The sequence below is a fragment of the Pleurodeles waltl genome, chromosome 7 (genome assembly GCF_031143425.1).
Source record: "Pleurodeles waltl isolate 20211129_DDA chromosome 7, aPleWal1.hap1.20221129, whole genome shotgun sequence".
Lineage (NCBI taxonomy): Eukaryota > Metazoa > Chordata > Amphibia > Caudata > Salamandridae > Pleurodeles > Pleurodeles waltl.
Genome location: NC_090446.1, coordinates 456,159,464 through 456,178,951, shown reverse-complemented (window position 1 = coordinate 456,178,951; position 19,488 = coordinate 456,159,464). Strand labels below are relative to the sequence as shown.

General features: G+C 43.8%; 1 protein-coding gene across 2 annotated transcripts in view; it reads left to right on the top strand.

Annotated features, from left to right (window-relative positions):
- The window catches only part of LOC138304183 (coronin-1A-like), a 154,750-nt gene that overhangs the window by 20,432 nt on the left and 114,830 nt on the right, over positions 1-19,488 (top strand). The gene's annotated exons all lie outside the window — the stretch shown is intronic.

Below are 19,488 nucleotides of genomic sequence, written 5' to 3'. Positions count from 1 at the left end.
AAGATTGGCCCTAAACAGGCTGAGATGAAAGGCAGGCTACTTACCCACTCGTGTCCATTTGCGATTACACCTTCACTTTAGGAACACTATCCACCCCTAATGAGGGACAGGAACCCTTCCTCCCCTGGACGGTGGGAGAGATCATGGCAACATAGGATCATTTGGTGCTCTTGGGGGGAGACTTGAATCTTGTCCTTAATACCAGCTAGACAGATCAGCACAGTAACAGGATCACACTGGAGCTCTTTCACAGGAGGGATTTAAGAGATCTCTGGCACACACTACACCCCACACTCAGGACTACTAGTTTTTCTTCCACCCACATAAACATACACTCTCATTGATTACTTCATGGGCACCTCAGACATTCAGTCCCTGGTGTGGCCTGTGTAATTAAACCTCGTTCCCTTTCAGATCACGCAACTGTTTCCCTCGCTCTGACCCTTCTCCTGCTGCGACCTTCACCATGACCTTCGCAGCTGCAGGAAACCCTCCTTTACCGTCTGGAGGTTGTCACACAAATCAACAAAACACTAACATATTTTTTTACAGTAAATGACACTCCTGAAGTCTCAATATCCACGCTCTGGGAAACTCTGAAAGCAGTGGTGAGAAACAAACTCATCACGATATCCGCAGCCGACAATAAAATACATCGGGATAAAAGAGAACAATTATCTCACCTGGTTCTGGAACTTGAGCACATGCACAAATGTACTGGGGCTTTCAGGGTGTGGTGACAGTTAGAGGCGACTCGGATACAATTGGTGGGCATCGATCTCGATAGAGCTGAATATGCAGCCCTTCGACTTCACCACTCCATTTATATTGGCGGAGACACATGCAGCTGCCTTCTGGCTAACAGGGTATGGGCACAGCCAGAGGCCATGAGGTTTCCATACTATTATAGCTGAGAACGCATGCAACATACTACCGACAGCCCAACAGTTGTAGCCTTCCAGGGTTTCTACACAGACCTCTATGCCAGGCAGGACTTACCGGAAGACAGAGCAGACCTCTTTCTCAAAAGAGCCAGCACCCCCAAACTAATGTCAGCACAGGCAACCGAGCTAGACCAACCGATTAGAACTGAAGATGTGATCTCTATTATCTCTAAGCAGAAACTGCTGAAATCGCCAGGCCCAGATGGATACTCAGCAATTTTATAAAGCCTTCTGTGCTGCTCTAGCCCCCCTGCTTACCAGACTTTCTAACTCCATCAAAGATCCCACCTCAGCCCCACCTTCTATGCTAGAGGCCTCCATACCTGCCATTCCAAAGCCAGGCAAAGATAAACGCTTCTGCGCTTCGTGTAGGCTGATATCTCTCCAGAATGTTGACATCAAGCTATTCACAGGTATTCTCACGGCCCATCTAAGCCCCCTCATACCATTTCTTATTGCCCCAGACCAGGCGGGATTTGTCCGTCATCGTTAATGCAGTGACAATATGAAAATAATTTTGCGTTTGATAGATGAAGCGCATACCTCAGACCAGGTGCGAATGCTGTTAGCGGTTGTTGCCGAGAAGGCATTTGACCTGGTCTGCTGGCCACACCTCGAAGCTACACTCAAAAACTTTGGACTTGGCGAACTGTTTAGCTCATGGATCTTTAGTAACTATGCCCACCCAGTAGCAACTGTCGGGTTGAACGGGCTGACATCGGCTTTGTTCCCTATTTGTAGAGTTACACATCAGGGGTGCCCTCGCTCCCCCCTGCTATTTGCACTCTACATGAAGCCCTTGACACAGAGAATTTGCAACAACCTGGACATCGAGGGAATCTCCTTCAAAGGGGAAGAACACACCATCAGCTTAAATGCTGATGAAGCCTTTGTGGCGCTGGAGGAACCTCTGGTCTCACTCCCGGCATTCCTGACTGGGCTGGAGTCTTTTGGACAAGCAGGAGGCTTCCAAGTTAGCATCCACAAATCTCAAGCCTAACTCCAAAGACACAGCATCTCTCAACTACAAAATAGTACATTAGCAGATGAAAGCTGGCTTGACTCGAAGGTTTTGGATTCGCCTCTCCGTGCTAGGCTGACTGGCTGCTATCAAAATGACAATTGTTCCTAAACATTGTGACTCTTTCAGAGTCTGCCAGTTGCTTCTCCCTCTGGAGCTATTCAGGCTCTGCATCTATGTGATCTGGACTCCTTCGTCTGGGCTGGCAGTCGCTCCTGCATGCGGACAGAGCTGAGCTACTGGCCTCCAGGCAACGGTGGCTTAGGCGTCCCGAATCTCCTACAATATTATCGGCACAAATTTGATTCCTACTTGAATGGTCTTAAGAGGAATCCAAAAAGCATTGGCTCTTTATGGATAGAGAGATGGCAGGGCAACACCTGTGTAAGATGCCTTTCTTACATAAAAATGCCTGCCCACGGATCCACTACCTTTCCTCCATCACTAGGGCCTCTCTCGAGAAGTTTGGAACCGGGTGAGTGAGTGGAAGGGCATGACTTGGTTTCCCTCCCGGCTAACTCTGATAGTTGGTAATGCAAACGTTACTCCGGGACTACATCCAAAAACCTTCGACCATTGGCGACATGCTGGGTGCCAGTCCATAGGCCACTTATTTGATGAAGAGGGACCCCTCCCCGTTGACAACCTTCACTCAGAATATGCAATGCCTGAAACCGAGAGACTGCTTTACTTGCAGATTAGACATTTGGTCATGCACACCACGATTCGCCCTAATGCACATCCCCCTCCTCATAGCTTTTTAGAAATGGTTTCTAAGTCCTCTGATAGATGCCTCATTACTGAGCCCTATGGTATCTTTCATCAAGCTGCTCTACAGACCAAATTGTCCGCTCAAAAACATTGGAACAGGAGTTTGGACTCTCCCTGACCCCAGTAGAATGAGGAGATAGATACTGTTGTGCGAGACACACTGCTCACAAAACAGCCAATATTGAGACTGCAACAAAAATTGTGACATATTGGTATCTAACACCAGTCTGGTTACATGAGGGTAATCCCACATGAAAGAAAGACTGTTGGCATGGCTGCGGCTCCCCGGGCACATCTCCTATGGGAATGCCTGCACCTCACAACCTATTAGACCCAGCTACTTGACGATATAGATACACATTTCAACACTCAGCTTCCCTGGTTTCCTGCATACACTGACTTGGGCTTACCCAACGCGCTTACATTCCGCTTAAATCTCGTAGGAGGCAGCAGATCGGGTTAGCCCTGGGAGCGGCACTGGAGAACATCCGGTCACATTGTGCAACGGGACGGGTTCCCACTCACCAGGGCTGGCACCACTGTCTTTGGTACATTCTGGGGATGGAAAAGATTAATTAAGCCTCTCCGCAAGGCTCATTATATCCTAATCTTTGGCACCCCTTCATGGCCCTCCTATGATCTGAATTCCGAGAACTCACCTGCCCCTGATATCTCCGATTTCTCCGACTGATCCTAGTTAAAGGGGTTCTCTTATATGACACGGCATGATTGGTGTGACCATCATATCATTACTCTCATTAGCTCTGTTGTTCACTGAGGGGTGGGGGGAGTTTGTGGCTTTTTTATGAAAACTCTTGTATACTATGGCTGGTGTGCAATATAAACTCACACTTCTGCAACACTTTCTATGTTTCAAAACGTTAATGAAGAGATTTGAACCATAGATAGAAAGGTTTAGGCCTGGCAAAAGATTTAAATACCCAGATCAGAATGGCAGTTTTAAAACTGCACACACAGAGTGCAATGACAGGCTTGAGACATGTTTAGAAGTCTACCTAAGTGGGTGGCACAATAAGCGCTGCAGCCCCACTAGTAGCATTCAATTTGCAGGCCCCAGGCACATGTAGCACCACCATACTTGGAACATATGAGTAAATTGAATTTGCCAAATGGGTGTAAACCAATTTGACCAAGTTTAAAGGAGACAGCACAATCACTTTAGCACTGTTTATCAGTGGTACAGCGTGCAGCGTTCTAAAGGCCAACAAAAACGGGTTCAGAAAACAGGAGGGTGAAGGCAAAAAGTTTGAGGCTGACCCTGCAGAAAGGGCCAAGTCCAACAGGAAATTAAAGAGAGTCCTAAAAAAATCACCTACTCATTTATATAGCTTCTGTGGGGCTTGCAGAAATTAAGTGAGCAGCGGCAGGACACTAGTGTGTCTTGATGGATTTAGGGAGGGTGGTAGGTGAAGGGGGACCTTTTCATAAGTGACATGTTTTTAACATTTGAATTTAGAACCCCCTATGGGTCAATGGGAAGGTCAGTTACTCATTAATGCCAGACTGATAAGAGCTTCAGGAATCAACTGTGAGGGATTCCTGACAAGAGAAGACCACCAAACTGTAGTAGACATCTGGAGCAAGGAATGACAGTGTAAGGTGGTCGATTAATATCAACCTTGTGCAGAGCTCACCTTCCAACAAGTTTACCTGCAATGGTTTAATGGGAGAGAGGTATTGGATCCTACTTAACTGATGTAGAATGAGATAGGGCCCCAACTTGTACAAAACAAAAGTGACAAGTATTGCTCGGTTTGTTTTTACATATCTAACTCCAGTAACCGTTCACAAAATGTACTCATGTTGCACAGATGAATGGCCAAGGTGTTGGGCTGAGAAAAGCTGATTTCTTACATATTATCTAGCCATGCTCAATGGTGATAACATAGAGGAGAGTGGAGACTCAAATAAAGGCTTCTGTTAGCACCTTGATAGTGCCCTTCCTGAAACAATATGTATTGGGTGTATACCCAAGTCTTAAAGGGAAAATATATGCTATAGACTTGTGAGTATCCTGTCTTATGACAGGTGGTGCTGTGATCTGCAAACCTGGTTACTGAAGAGATCTGTATAGCTAGAGTGGATGCTAACACTAAACTGGTCGAAGTCTTAAAGGTTTGGGGAAAATGACTGATAAAATGAATGACTATCTGGTGGAGGACTCTTTGCACTAAAACCACCACTGTCTGATTTTCTTGCAGTGTATGGAAAGGAGGGTGATTAGAGCCGAGCCTGAAACTTAAATTAAACCTGAAGTATTGATTTGTATTTATTGTATTGTAATGTTTATATAGCACTTACCACCCCTATGTGGGGCACTAAAGCATGCGTCTACCTAGGTAGCATGCTACACTATATAGGGCGTGTGGTTGGAAAGTGTTTTCTTTGTTTTGATCCTATGTGAGAAGTGTTTCCAGGTCGTGTGAGATGGCAACGAGGTGTGGTTATCATCTTTTGAGACACTGCCCCTAACACTGTGATGGGTTAAAAAGTGTGAGAGATAGGTGCGCAGTTTATGGTCTTTGGAAAAGTGGAAGCTTTGATCATTGCCTGAACTGACTTTTCAGTGGGACCCGTGACACTGCTGCTTGGTCTGTTCTGTGCACTAGTACTTATTTCTACATATATATCTAATACATTTTTTTAAATACCTTCTGTAATCTGCACATACATGAATAAAATATATTTGCTATCTCAAGAGTAGCCTTAAAAGAAATGGGATAGGCATTTGTCTCTTCCCTCTCCAACAGTAACTCTGTGACTCTTATTCATACCTTGAAAACTTGCTCAGTCTCTCCTGCTATGCCCCAGGATTCCAACAACATTCACATAATACCCTGATAGTCTACTCTCATTTCACACTTGTTTGACTTTTGAACCTGTAGCATGCGGCTGAGCCTCTGACTACATTTTGATGTGCAAACCTTAGCCTTCTTAACGAGAGTCCTTTAGAGGTGCGCAAAACTCAAACTGAAACCTGTGCTAATCGCATGCCAGAGAGTAAGGCCGAACTGGCTACCACTAGTTCTGGTGGTCTGGAAGGATTGAGGCTGGTTTTATTGCTGTGGGGGCGTTTTTAGTTTGAGACTACCAGACTGCACAGCTGTCTGGTTTGCTACAGACATCTTGGGGACTTTCAGAAAGTTGACCTACAAATGCATTCCGCCTGTTGATTACCAGTGGGTTTGTAACTCACATTTTCTGGCTTTCTATTTACTGCGATTATTTGCTTTGTTAAGGCTCCCCAGCGTGAGTTTGTCCCTCCCATTGAGTAAACCATTTTACTGTACTCTTCCACAAACTCCCTTTCTGCACACAGTCCTTTAAATCTTGTTCTTATCTTGTCACTTTTGCTGTACATTCAAAGACCAAGTTGAAATGTCACGCACTGTCTTCCAAGGGTGCTTGCTTACTTTTCTTTCTCTGACTTTCTTGCTGGATACTGGGGGTAGGAAAAATATTTTTTTCTAGCATACAACAACATTGAAATAAACTGTGTAAATATTTCATAATATATCAGACTTAGGAACACAAATGAAGCACATGTTTTGTTATTTCTGAAGTTTATTATAAACAAATTCTTTAATGTGATCAAAACAAATCATTATACTAGGTGATGCATTTTCCACACATTTCTATTTGTGCACTGTATATTAGTATTCGAAAAACTGCATGTCTTTGCAAATGTAATGGTAATTTCAATAGAAAATGTGTTTTCTGTAATGGCAGTGTGCTAACATAACATGCACACTCTACTCCACACCACTCCACTCTGCAGCACCTCACACTACTGCAAACCACACCACTGCATTTTGCACTGTTCCACTCTACGCCACTGCACTCTATGCCACTTCATGCTATGCCTCTCTGCTCTCCTCTGTACTATTTTACTCTACGCAATGCACGCTTAGCCACTCTGCTCTACACCACTGAATTCTTCGCCACAGCACTCTACACCCCTTCAGTCTAGACCAGACCAATTTACTCTGCACAACTCCAATTTATGCCACTGTAATCGATGCCACTCTGTAACACTGCACTCACGCCACTGCACTCTATGCCAATACACTCTATGCCAATGCACTTTACTCTGTAACACTCAAATCTATGCCCCTGCACTCTATGCCAATCCACTGTATGCCACTCAAATCTTCTCTGCACCACTGCACGTTATGCCACTGTACTCTACATCACTTTACTCTACGCCATTACACTCTATGCCACCCTATGCAACTGCACTCTTCTCTGCACCGCTCCACTCTATGCCACTTGACTCTACTCTGAAACAATCTATTCTACACCACTGCACTCTACGCCACTCTGCTCAACTCTGCACCACTCCACTCTATGCCACTGCACTCTACACTACTCTACACCACTGCAATCTACGCCAGTCCACTCTATGTCACTGCACTCTATGCAACTGCACTCTTCTCTGCATCACTGTACTCTACGCGACTCTACTCCACTGCACTCTGACAACACTAGTCTGCATCACTGCACTCTTCGCCACTGAACTCTATGCCATTCTACTCTGCACTACTTCACTGTACACTACTCCATTCTATGCCACTGCACTCTGTGGCACTATACTGTACTCTGCACCACTCTATACCACTGCACTCTATGCCACTCAACTGTACCGTGCATGACTGCCCTTTGCATCACTCAACTCTATGCCACTCTACTCTATGTCACTGCACTCTATGCCACTCCACTCTGTGCCACTCTAGTATGCACCACTGTACTCTCCACCATTCCATTCTGCACCACTGCACTGTACTTTATGCACCACTCTAAACTACACCACTGCATTCTACAGCTCTGCATTGTATGCACTGAATTGAATGCTACTGCACTCAATGCCACTGTACTCAGTGCCACTGCACTCTGCAACACTCTACACCAATGCACTCTACACCACTCCACTCCATGCTACTCCAATGTATACTATTCTATGCGACTCCTTTTTTTGCACCTCCAATACACGACACTCTATGCTACTCCAGTCTTCTACACTCTACTCCATTCTTCACCATTCCACTCTATGACACTCCACGTGACTCTCCTCTACACCATTAACTTTTAGCTGTACTGAACAACAGCCACGCTGGTGTACAACCTGGTAAAACACATTGGCAAAGCCAATAGCTCTTGAATAGGCGAGACCTATTGGCATTACCAATGCTTGTTGTTGCGATGCCTTACTGGTATTGCATCCTACCGGTTATGCAAAGATCTCTCGCCATCAAGCGTTTTTATTTACACTCACTACTGAAAAGGAAATGGAACTTCTAACCTGTATTTGACTTACAGTCGTTAATGAGCCTGTTGCAGAGATCTGTAAGAGGATTTTAACGTTAGTTTACGGATGACATACATGTCTCTTCAGCAGGGCCTCATCCTGTGAGCCATTTTACCCGGATCGAAACGTGGCCCGAATGGTGTACAAAGATCACTACATTTAGGGTTACGTTTTGTCCTTACATGGCGCTTGCAGAAAACTCGGGTCAGGAAGTGCTCCGCCTCGCAAAAGGGGAAGTGGTTTTTAGGTGTCAACGAAAAGTGTCTATGGGGAGTCCCATGGGTAGGGTGTGGGCAGAGCAGGTCCTTGCTCGGATAGCGCACTGGCAGAAAATATTTGCCACCTCCCTGCTGCTGAAGCTGCATAGAATTAAGCAGCAGAGGGGCCTTTTTCACAGACCTCCTATGGCTGGCCCTAACAAAGCAGTGGCCTGCTTCTGAACACAAACACAGTCCCCCCAGCCACCAACTAAACTCAGCAACCGGACTAGTGGCAAGCTTTTGGGGTGGGGAATGGCTGGTGGTGTGTGGTGGCAGGGGTGAGAGGTAGATGGAAGGGCAAGGAAGGGGCTGATAGAGTGTTAACGCCAAGGTACGGGGCGTTGTGCTTTCCAGAATCTTAATATAGAGGCCTCAGTGAACCCCAGTGAGGGTTGGCCTTAGTCACATGCCAAAAGCCATCCCTGGGTCTGGATAACAGCAAGTGTCAAAAGGCGCTTCTAAACAAGATGAACAAACTTTGACTGTTAGTGGAGGGATGTCCACGAATAATACGGGCAATTGTAATAGTAATGACTATAATTATTATGATTATTATTTTATTATTATTGTAAAGCATATTAGTAGTATCAACAATAATAATGCTAATATTACAGGACTACAGATCCAAATTTCTCAGATTTTTGATTAGACAGAAACTTTTGAATTAAGAGTGTAGGATCTAGAGCAAAAGTCTTCAAACCGTGGGGCACACCCAAGTGGGCCCGTAGCTGCTTTCCCAAGGGGAGCGCAAATGTGTCTGCGGACACTTGTAAATAAAGATGGCCTGGAAGGATGTCTTTGTTTATTTGCGTATTTTCATGCTGTCTTTATTTCTATCCAGAGACTGAAGTGCATAAAAAGTGTGCAACTGTAATCCTGAGTGCACAGTCAGTTAGTGGGGTAGTGTGAGCAATAGTATGCTAAAAAGAACAACATCTTCAGTAACTATTTTATTTTTTCACCTTCAGGTAACTTCATACAAAAGAGCAGGCACATACCGTAAATAAAAAATAAATGAACTATTTTTCTTAATGAAACATCTGTTGGCTAATGCGAGTAGCACATATGTCTATGTGTGACCATAAAGTCACATACCTGAATCATGGTTGGAATAGTGAATTATGTATTTATAGTGCTATAAGGTCCTAGCCTGTGGCAGAAAGCTCTGTGCATATGTAAATTATGATCTCTACCTATATGTTTTAGTTATAATTAATTAAGCTATATCTAGATAAATTGTGTGCCCTTCAAAATGGAGGCACTCTAGAACTCAGCTCGTCACACCCTTACATTAGCTCTCAAGAATAATAAATCTTTGTCATGGCTGAGCTCCAAGTGACTCCATCAGTTAAAGCGGTCTTTATGTTTGGTGCTTAACCAATTGCACACATTTACTTTCAGTTAGCAAGCACCCTGGAGAGAAGGCTTGTACCTTTAGTTGTCTGCTCCCCTTGGCTCCACAGCACAGGAGTCCCACCCTTTCACTTTCAGGCACAGGCATCTCAAGGTCAACGTTACCTTTCAGGTTTTGTTGTTTTTGTTTTTAAGAGGGTGAGTCTACGGGGTGGAAGGGAGGACTTCAGAAGAGATGTATTCAGATGGAGAGCCCAGGGGAAAATCGAAGCAGAGGAAGACCTAAGTTTGGGCATCAAAGCGATGACTGAGGGGGGTATGGCAAGATTGGAGCCCATGTTTTTAACAAAAGACAGAAGAAACAGCCCACAATGCAAGGTTGTAGCTTTCGTTAGTGAAGCAGGTGTAGTGGCATTCGGATCTAGGGGTCTGAGGGACCTGCTTGATCACTCTTAAGTCTCTTTCTCTAAAAATGGTATGAGGGTTCATTTTTTTTGCTAGCATTAGGGCAGAGGGCACCTCTGCTGCAAAAAGTGGGGCAACACAGAGCTCAAGTTTTTTTTAAAAGAGAGGAGATGTGGCCTAACAGTGAGTGCTGTCAACTTTAGAACTGGTTCAAGTTCTGCAATCAGCTGACTACTTTGTGATTCTGGGCAGATCACTTAATCTCCCCATGCCTTTTCAGCAATATATAAATCTCAAAAAAATATCAAAGAACATCTTTCAATATTAGGGGGATGATCAGGCATGGTGGGGAAGGTGTGAAAGATCCAGAGGAAACAGCCTGCTCTGCAGGGCCACAGCTATCATTAGTGCAGTAGCTGCAGTTGCATTGGAGCCTCGGAGCGAGAGTGGCTCACAACACCTGCCTTCGGTCAATTGAGGTTTTTGTTTGATAAATTTGCTATTTTATATTTCTCACATTTATTGTGAATTTTGAGCTATAGAAAGAAATATTGCCAAAATGATGTTGTGAGCTTGTCCACCCCTCCCGTCAGCCCCAACCCTTCCTCTCCCCCCATTTTTTGTAATAATGTTTTGGAGGGGGTTCTTGACTTCAAAACATTTTGCTTTACGGTGTTGAGAACAAAAACGTTTGAAGACCTCTGATCTACAGTGCTGATCATGCAGCTGCAATATCTAAGCAATGGGCTCGTCAGAGAAGTGTAGGGCCTACCACTTTGCTCATCCCTGAAAACCAGATAAAAATAAAAGCTATAACAAAGTCCCCCCCCCTCAATTAATCAATCAGTGGTTTTTAGAAAGCACATTGGTCCTCAATGAGTATTCTGGCGCTAGAGGCTCATTGTCTACCATGCCAAGAAACAGTTACTGATATGATGAGTCAAACAGCAAGGTTTTGAGGCAATGTTTGAAAAGGCCTTCATTCTTCAAGGCCCTTAATTTAACAGGGAGAATGTTGCAAGTGAAAGTCGCAAGAAAAGAGAAAGAAGAACCTCCCCATATTTTTGTCTTTAATTTTTGGGACAACCGCCAGCATAGCCTTAGCAGAGCGCAGACTATGCTTTGGCGGAAAGGTGTGATACTTTTGGCCAGATAACATGGATCAGACTGGTGGAAGGACACTAATGTGTCATCTGAAAGAGCTGACTGGGCCCTGTTGTCTAACTCCCCTCCATCACAACAGGGAAGCGACAGCTTGTTTTTTTAGAAAGGGCCCGGTACCACACGCGTTTCAGCAGAGAAAGGCCCATTCACATTCAAGTGCTTCAGCAATTTCTTTTCTCCCTAGCTGCGAAAGTGGGTGCAGAAAACATATGAAGGTCACTTGAGCTGAGCCTAATGCATATGCTTTTGTTCCCAAAGAGTCTGAAAAGCAAAAGGGAGGTTTGGGGGAGGTTCTTCACAAACACCAAGGATGCTTTGGATTGGGCAGATGGGGGAGGCTCATCTGAGGGATCCAAGGCAGGCATCTGCTGTCTTCTATGCTGATTCTCATCCATGTTCACCGCACACCTGCCTGTCTGAGTGACATTTCAGGGCTTTAAGTGGGCCTGTTTTACTCAGATCTCAAACCCGGTAGTAATTTAAAGCGGACATTGAAACTGATACTTTTCAGGCCCTGTGGCAATGTCCTGAACTTTTCATGTAAAAACACTGATCGACTTCTGAACAATGAGTGTAAAAAATGCTAAGCTAGTCCATGTCATTCCTGAATATATTTTACATGCTTTCCATAAACCCTTAACTGCTAGGCTCTGCAAACCTCATCCTTTGCCAGAAATCACACATTTTCCTAATATTTCTGTGATGAAAACTTCTGTAATCCACAGGAATCTACATTTCCTACCACCCAACATTACCCCACTTGTGCCAATAAAAATGCTGCCTTGCGTGTGTGGCTGGGCCTAGTGCCCACGACACAGAGTCCCTGGACGTAATATATGCTACATTCCCTGCCTTCCCACTGATATTGATTTGATCCATTTCTACTGTAGGCATTAGGCTATATTTACATTTTAGCTGACAAAGAAGACTCTGTCACCCTGGTGGGGGACTTAACATCTGCCATGTTGAGGCTACTCTGCCTGCAGCTGGTTGTCAATTCAAAAACATTGACATTGGCCGCCATCATGGCAATTCCTGTCAATACCTTTTAACATTTGATGTACTACTCCATCAACATATTGGAGCCACCCATCGATTTTTTTTTTAATTTTCAAATACAAAATCCTGAAACAGGATTTTCTTTTGAAACAAATGCTCCTCTCACCATGGACGTTATATCTCATGGTAAGGGAGGCATTAGAACATTTTCAGTGTGCTCCTTACCACCATGGATTTTCAGGTGGTGATGGGCAGTGAAAACCGACCTTTATGTCTGCACACCTAAATTAGGTCAGCGGACATAGAGGTCAGTCGCAGAGGTCAGTCGCAGAGGTCAGTCGCAGATGGCCCTTACTAAGTCTGGACATGGGAGGAGTGCAACCATGCCAGAGATTAAGTGGTCTTCCCTGTGGTAACACCAATGGCCCGTCCGCATATAAGTTGGGCAGCCAGACCATTAACTTTATGGCAAGGATACTCTGTCACCATTGCGATGGAGTATCCTTACCCCCACAGATATAAAGCTGGTATTAATTTTTTTAAGTTCTTCTAGAACTTACACTAGTTGGTTTTAACACCTCCAGAAATGCTAGCTTCAAAGCACAAATACTTCTCAAAATATCTGAATACTGAAACCAAGACTACTGAAGGTGAGCCATAAAGCTACGTCAAGGCACCAACCGCTTTATAGTCCATTGACAAACCATTCACACACCACACACAAGACCTTAAGACCACCGACCATGGGCCCAGTTCAAGAGATCAGTGCACTTACATCAACATACAGCCGCTATTCAAGGTCCTGTTGCATTCATATGCCATGGGACGGAATCCCCATTCAAGGTAACTTCTCAACAAGTCATCAAACAAACTGCACACAAACACACCACAAACAAACCTCTAAAAACACATATGTCCAGACATGTTAACAGTTGGTGCATCCACAACCTTCACAAATGAATAAAATGAATAAACTGCTTGACTACATGTTTACCACCTGTCAAGTAACTGCCTCCATTTGGAATATGGCTCCCATGAGAGCCACCTGAGGCTCAGGAATATTTGTCTTGCATGCGTTTTTAGTGCAGTCACTGTTGTAAATACGTCTCCTTACAGTCTGTGGGTGCAAGTTTGGGGTGTCAAAGAAAGCCTTCCAAGGCCTAGATTGCTCAAACTGAGCAAGCATAGCTACCTTTGAAACTAAGGCAAACATGCTGTGGAATTCTGCCTGTGTTCCCTAAAGAGCACGTCCAACTATGAAGAACGTTTTTGACACACAGGGTAGTCAGTGAGAATGTAGCATATGTCATGTCCAATGTTATACCTAGTGCTGTGACATTAATGGATTTTCCATACCGTAAACTGAAAATATGCTACGTTTTCTGAATGGCAAGCAGTACTAACATTTTATCCATATGTGGAGAGTTGAGTGCAGAGCTCTCTGTAATGTTATGATTTTTTTGTAAAGCGCACTACCACTCAAGAGGGTATCCTGTCACTGATGCAAGAGCAGTCAGGGGTGATCCATGAATTAACCTAGTCAAAAAGCCAAGTGTTCAACTTCATTCGGAATGTACTAATGTTAGAGACAGCGCATATTTGTAGAGGCAAGTCATTCTGCCCTTCTGGAGCCAATTAGGAGAAGTCACTTCTCTTTATTCTGGTGATGTATATGCATTGAATATGTATGAGTACGCATCCAGCTGAGAAAGCGTGCCTGGAAGGTTTCTGGAATCTGAGGCTTTATTGAGGCATGCTGGACCAGTGCTGTGTAAGTCTTTGTGTGTTTCAGGGGTCTGAAAAGAGCTGTGGATGGGGAGTCAGTGAAGCTCTTTGATGTGCGGAGTGTGTGCATGTTCGGATGTGGAGGTAGGAGGCTGTTTGCTGCTTTCTGAATGGTTCTGAATTATGTGTTTAGTTGAGTGACTGAGTAATTCAGTATCGGTGTGAGTGCAGCGCTAATGGTTTTGAATCCATAGGTGAAGATGAAGTGATGGCATGTGTATCTGTACTACCTTTACTATTTGCCTTCTATCTATGCAATATCCCTGTGAAAATATACCTAGCCTAAGCTTTTCCTACCCGTTCATGTCTCTATTCCTCATCAAAGTCCTGAACAATCCTGTATACTTGCGAAGTGAACCTATACTAATGCCTTCCATCGCTATCTACTTGAAGCTCAAGCAAACGTGTCTTTCATGCACCTTCTGCACACTCACTGTGCTAAATCCAACACCTTCCGGTTTTGAATGCAATATGGGGATGTCTAAGAATGCCTCCAAGGACTACATTCCTCAAACTGAGTGAGATACCTTTGAAACTAAGGAAAACATGCTGGGTAATACTGCCGAAATTTCCTACAGTAATAAACCAAAGAAATATCTGGTGGGACTCATTCACCAATTATTCCACTTTTGCTTTGAAAGGGTGAAAACTCAATAAGTAACTTGTATCATAATCAATGTTATTGAAAAAGGGTACAGGACACAATATCTTGTATGATGATGATTCACGCATTTGTAGTATGAGGACAATATACATTTCTTTATGTATTCAAATTATTACAGAAAACGCAGTGCTCAGATAGTGAACAAATATATTTATAGCAACATAGAACAAGACGCTAAAGAGATCCCAAGGGTGCATAGGATTTTATATCAAACAAACAAGACGGGATGTCAACGTTTTTACCTGTAGTTAGTCTTTTGGTCTTATCAGAACGAAGGTCGTCTGAGTAAAGTACTCTGGAAACCATGGAATCTTTGGGCCTTTACTAAGGCATCCTGTAACAAATATGTGCATGAATGCAATGTATATGAGACTGCCCTGTTAGGTGGACAGTTCCAGTGGGGGAAATTAATTATTTTGAGAAGTACACCTTTGTACTGTGTGGAGAAAGTGGTCACGCATACACATACAAGAGTGTTCCTAGACAAAGCCAACTATGCAAAACAGGTCGCTCAGTTCCTAAGATGGCCCCGTAGAGGTAATTGGACTACTCAGAAAAAGCACACCTTTGCATTGTGTCATGCCACCGCATGATCTGCAATCATGTTAGTCATCAGGGTGGTCCTTGAATTGTATTCGTACGTTGCCTAAAAAGCAGTTCAAAATCTAATCACGTCTACATTTTTGCCGCACGGGTACTCTGTGTCAACATAGCTTATTTTCTGTTCACCATTATGTGCAGTGTGGGGGCTATAATGTACAGTTGGCTAACAGAATACCTACCACATTCTGACAACAGATAAAGGTGTTAAGCAGGCTGTGAGCAAGTCCATGATATCCTCAAGCAGAGAAACAAATATTCTGTGTCTGCTTGCCCAGTGAAGGAATGGCTCATGGAAGGTAGGTATCCATGAACAGCCATTGAAAGGTTTACCTTATGACAGCTCCCCTCCCTCTATTTCCTAATACTTCACTTTTGTATGGTATAACATAAAGCAAGTAGAAAAACACAAGACTGGTTGAGATGGGTACTGGGGCAGTAAACATAACTCTCCTGCCTCTTTCCTTGCTTAAAGTAGATTGTACAACAACAACATGGTTGAGCTGTTTCAGGAATGCAATCAGAAAAGTGTTGATCATGTAGTCTTGCCACGTGCTCCTGAGCATATAAAGTGGAGGCTGCTGCTTCTGTGGCAGTAGGGCTTTCAAAGTCAGTCACCCAAAAGTTAAGGAAAGATATGAGTCTTCCTATGGTGGTCTGACGATAAACTACATGCACATTGTATGCTGTCATCTGGATCAGGTGGATAAACTGCTTCTTACAACAAGTGCTGGTCTTACAACTCGCATTGTATGGCTGAAGAAGCTGGTCATTCTTATCCATTCCAACCATGTATGTGTTGTAATCAAGTATACAGGTAAGCTTGTAAACTTCAGCCATCTGAATCCAAACCGTGAAGGGGTAAGTGCCCTCATGATGAATTGTAGTGATCACATACACCATCATGCCAATCAAAGAATATGACTGCGAGCAGTTAGTTGGTACACAAAGCAGTGGTGTGTGATTTATGGACCTTCTTACAAACAAGCTCCAGCAGGAATCCTTTGCAACGACAAAGAACTGTACCGCATGCCACTGTGCCAGATTTGTACAGCTCACTGAACAGCTCTACTCCCATATGGATGTTTGTCCACATAAAGGTTATAACCATTGTGAAGGAGTGGGTGGACAAGCAGCCATACAGTCTTTCCTTTGACTCATAGCATGGAAAGGCAACCTACATGGTTTACAGTGGAGTCCTTCCCTTCATACACTCTACAGCTGTACACAAAGGGCCTGATTACAACTTTGGCTGAGGGGGTTAATCTGTCCCAAATGTGATGACTATCCCGCCCGCTGTATTACGAGTTCCATAGGATATAATGGACTCATAATACGGCGGGCGTGATATCCGTCACACTTGGGACGGATTAGCCTCCTCCGCCAAAGTTGTAAACAGGCCCATAGCCAGTATAGCTCTCATACAGCATGTGCAACTTGATGCCATATCAAGCTCTTTTGCCTACAATTTACTGCCTGAACAGTGGTCACCCTTTGTACAGGATCAAGGACTAATCAATTGCTATATTCTTTCCAGTAGTATAAATCTCTGGAAACCTGGCAGACATATGTTGCACCACAGACCACATTTTGAACAATCTATCAAGGTCTGGATGGTTCCAGGAAAAGGCAGCAGAATTGTCAGTGAAATTAAGCATACGCTACAATAGCAAAAAAAACTATCTTTGTTCATGTATGGTGCGAAGATGGGGGTTAACCAAACTATGTGTAGACCAGTAGGACTGCAAGCCTGGTTTGTGCACTAACTCAATTTTCAGCATAAAGCCCAAATATATCCTCAACTCCCCAAGTGAAGTGGGTGTCCACTGGTGTACCCCAGAATGAGGTTCTAAAGTGCCTCAATGCTCCCTCAGAACTTGTTTGTCATGCAAAAGTTTTAGCTGCACAATTTTCTTAAGGAAGTCGATATCCTAAAAGAGATGGATATAGCCAATTGGCAAAAAATGACCATATGTACTTTACATCCAGTGTCACCAATGAAAGGTGGAATTTGAGGCTGAACTAAATTAGGGGGCAACCTTTTTCTGTGCTTGCTGCTGCACGTGCCTGCTCTCTGGGTGGGTCTAACCTGCTATGGCTGCTCCGCTGCAGAGACTGCATGTGAAGGGATGGCATGACTGACATCATGTCCCTCAGAATCGCTGGAAGATCAGTCATCAGATGGAACTTCACTGACTGAACAATCACTTCCTGATTTTGTTCCATTTTCCACTTCCTCAGATGCTGTCCCAGTATCTGGTGTCTCAATCTCTGATCCTGCCACAGAGCTGTCCTTCATAATCCAAGTTAGGTCCTGGCCAGCAGTCATGCACTGAGATGCCATCTCTGCTGACTGGCTAAAACTGTTCTTCTAAAACACTGCCCAACATAGAAGGCAGAAGACATGTTTTAAATCAGTTGATGGGTGTGTGCAGGTGAAAATAAACATAAATGTACTTATCTGGTTTCCTAAATCTGCAGCTTCTCCAAAGACACTAAACAAAAGACAAAAAAGATCAAGTATACTTTACTTTGACACATGCCCAATAGCATAGCATACTTTTGTCAAAGCTTATGCAAACCTTTATTGTTGAGCGACCTGCTGGGCCATTACCAGTATAAAAGTAATTTCCTGTAACCAAAAATGTACCTTTGTTGTCCAAAAGTGCACATTCACAAAGTAGCCCTGGCATCTTTGTGCGCAGACGTGCTCCTTGTACAAACTCACAGTGCTATCACCACGGTCACTGGAATTATTTGATGGAAGAGCACCGGATTATGCAACAGGATACACATCTGCAGATTACGCAGGGATGACAGATTATGTGGCTTTTTTTTTATTTGTATAAATGTGTGCTTCTCCCCTAGGAGTGCAGTGGAAACCCACCCCCACCTCCTGGGTAAGCACACATGTTATTATTAAAAAAACTACATAATTAAAATGTCTGCACAATCTGCAGATTTACATAAAAAATGTTTCCACATAAAATGGGTCAAAATGGCCCCATGCCTCTTATTTTTCGGGAAATGGGGGGCCATGATAACTTCCCCCACCCTACCTAAAAAATAAACATTTACTTAAAAAACAATTTATTAGGGCCTGCAGGGGGTCAACCAGGATGGCAGGCCCCCTGACAATTCAATTATTGATTTGTTATATTTTTTTTTCTTTCCCTCGGGGGCGCGATCACGTCCCCAAGAGAAAAACTACACCCCACAGTGCATGGATGCTTATCTCAGTTGTATATGTTATTGTTCGATATATTTAGTTAGAGGTATCTGAGTGTCCAATGACAGTATAAAAACTGGGTTCAGGGAGCCAGGGACCCTGTTGTTGGTGGCAGAGAGAGTAATTACTCATTCTACTTAATGGACATAGGAGGTGACTTACTATTTGATCTATGTGACGTACAGACTCCTCAGCATGGTGACTATATCTTTTTATTGGGTTGTTTTGAAGGGAGACTGATGTACATACTTAACCTTACAGTCGATGACGGAAGTCCCTCCTTGCTCCCTGAAAAAAAGATACCATGCATAAAAAAGGAAACATGCATGTGTAACTTTAACTCCATTCTGTAAGGACGAATTTTAAGTTAATTGATGTAGGTGTGCTATTACAATGGCGCAATCAATGACTCCTTAGTTCATAATAATTCCTTACTTCATAGGTGCATCATGATACTCACCAGGACCATCTCATTGCAGATTTTCTGAGGCACTAATACCTTGGGAGGCACACTTATATCACTTTCTATTATTTTGTGTTCTATGGGGGATTGGGAAACTTCCAGATATATCCCCTTGAAAGCAGAGTCACTGCAGGACCTTGCATTCCAAGCCACCATCATAAACAAGTTATTACTTTATTTCAAATCCACCTGTGATAGCATGGTTGATGAAATAGGAGGCACACAAAGGGGGTATTCCTAAGTTTGTGTCTCAGTGCATCATGAAGGGTTTGGAAGGCCTGGGCGCATAGGCGTGGCACATTAGAAAATATTTTACAAAAACAGAACGTCCAATCCCAGGCCGGCCCAAGCATCTGGGGAGAAATTGTTAAGTACAAAAGGGGTCTTGAGACGTTTGCCTACTGAGAATACTTATCCCAACAACAGAGGGAAGATGAAAAGCTAACACATGTTTAGTCTTGATAATCAAATGCAGCCAGAACAGATTGTGCTACCATCTTCCAT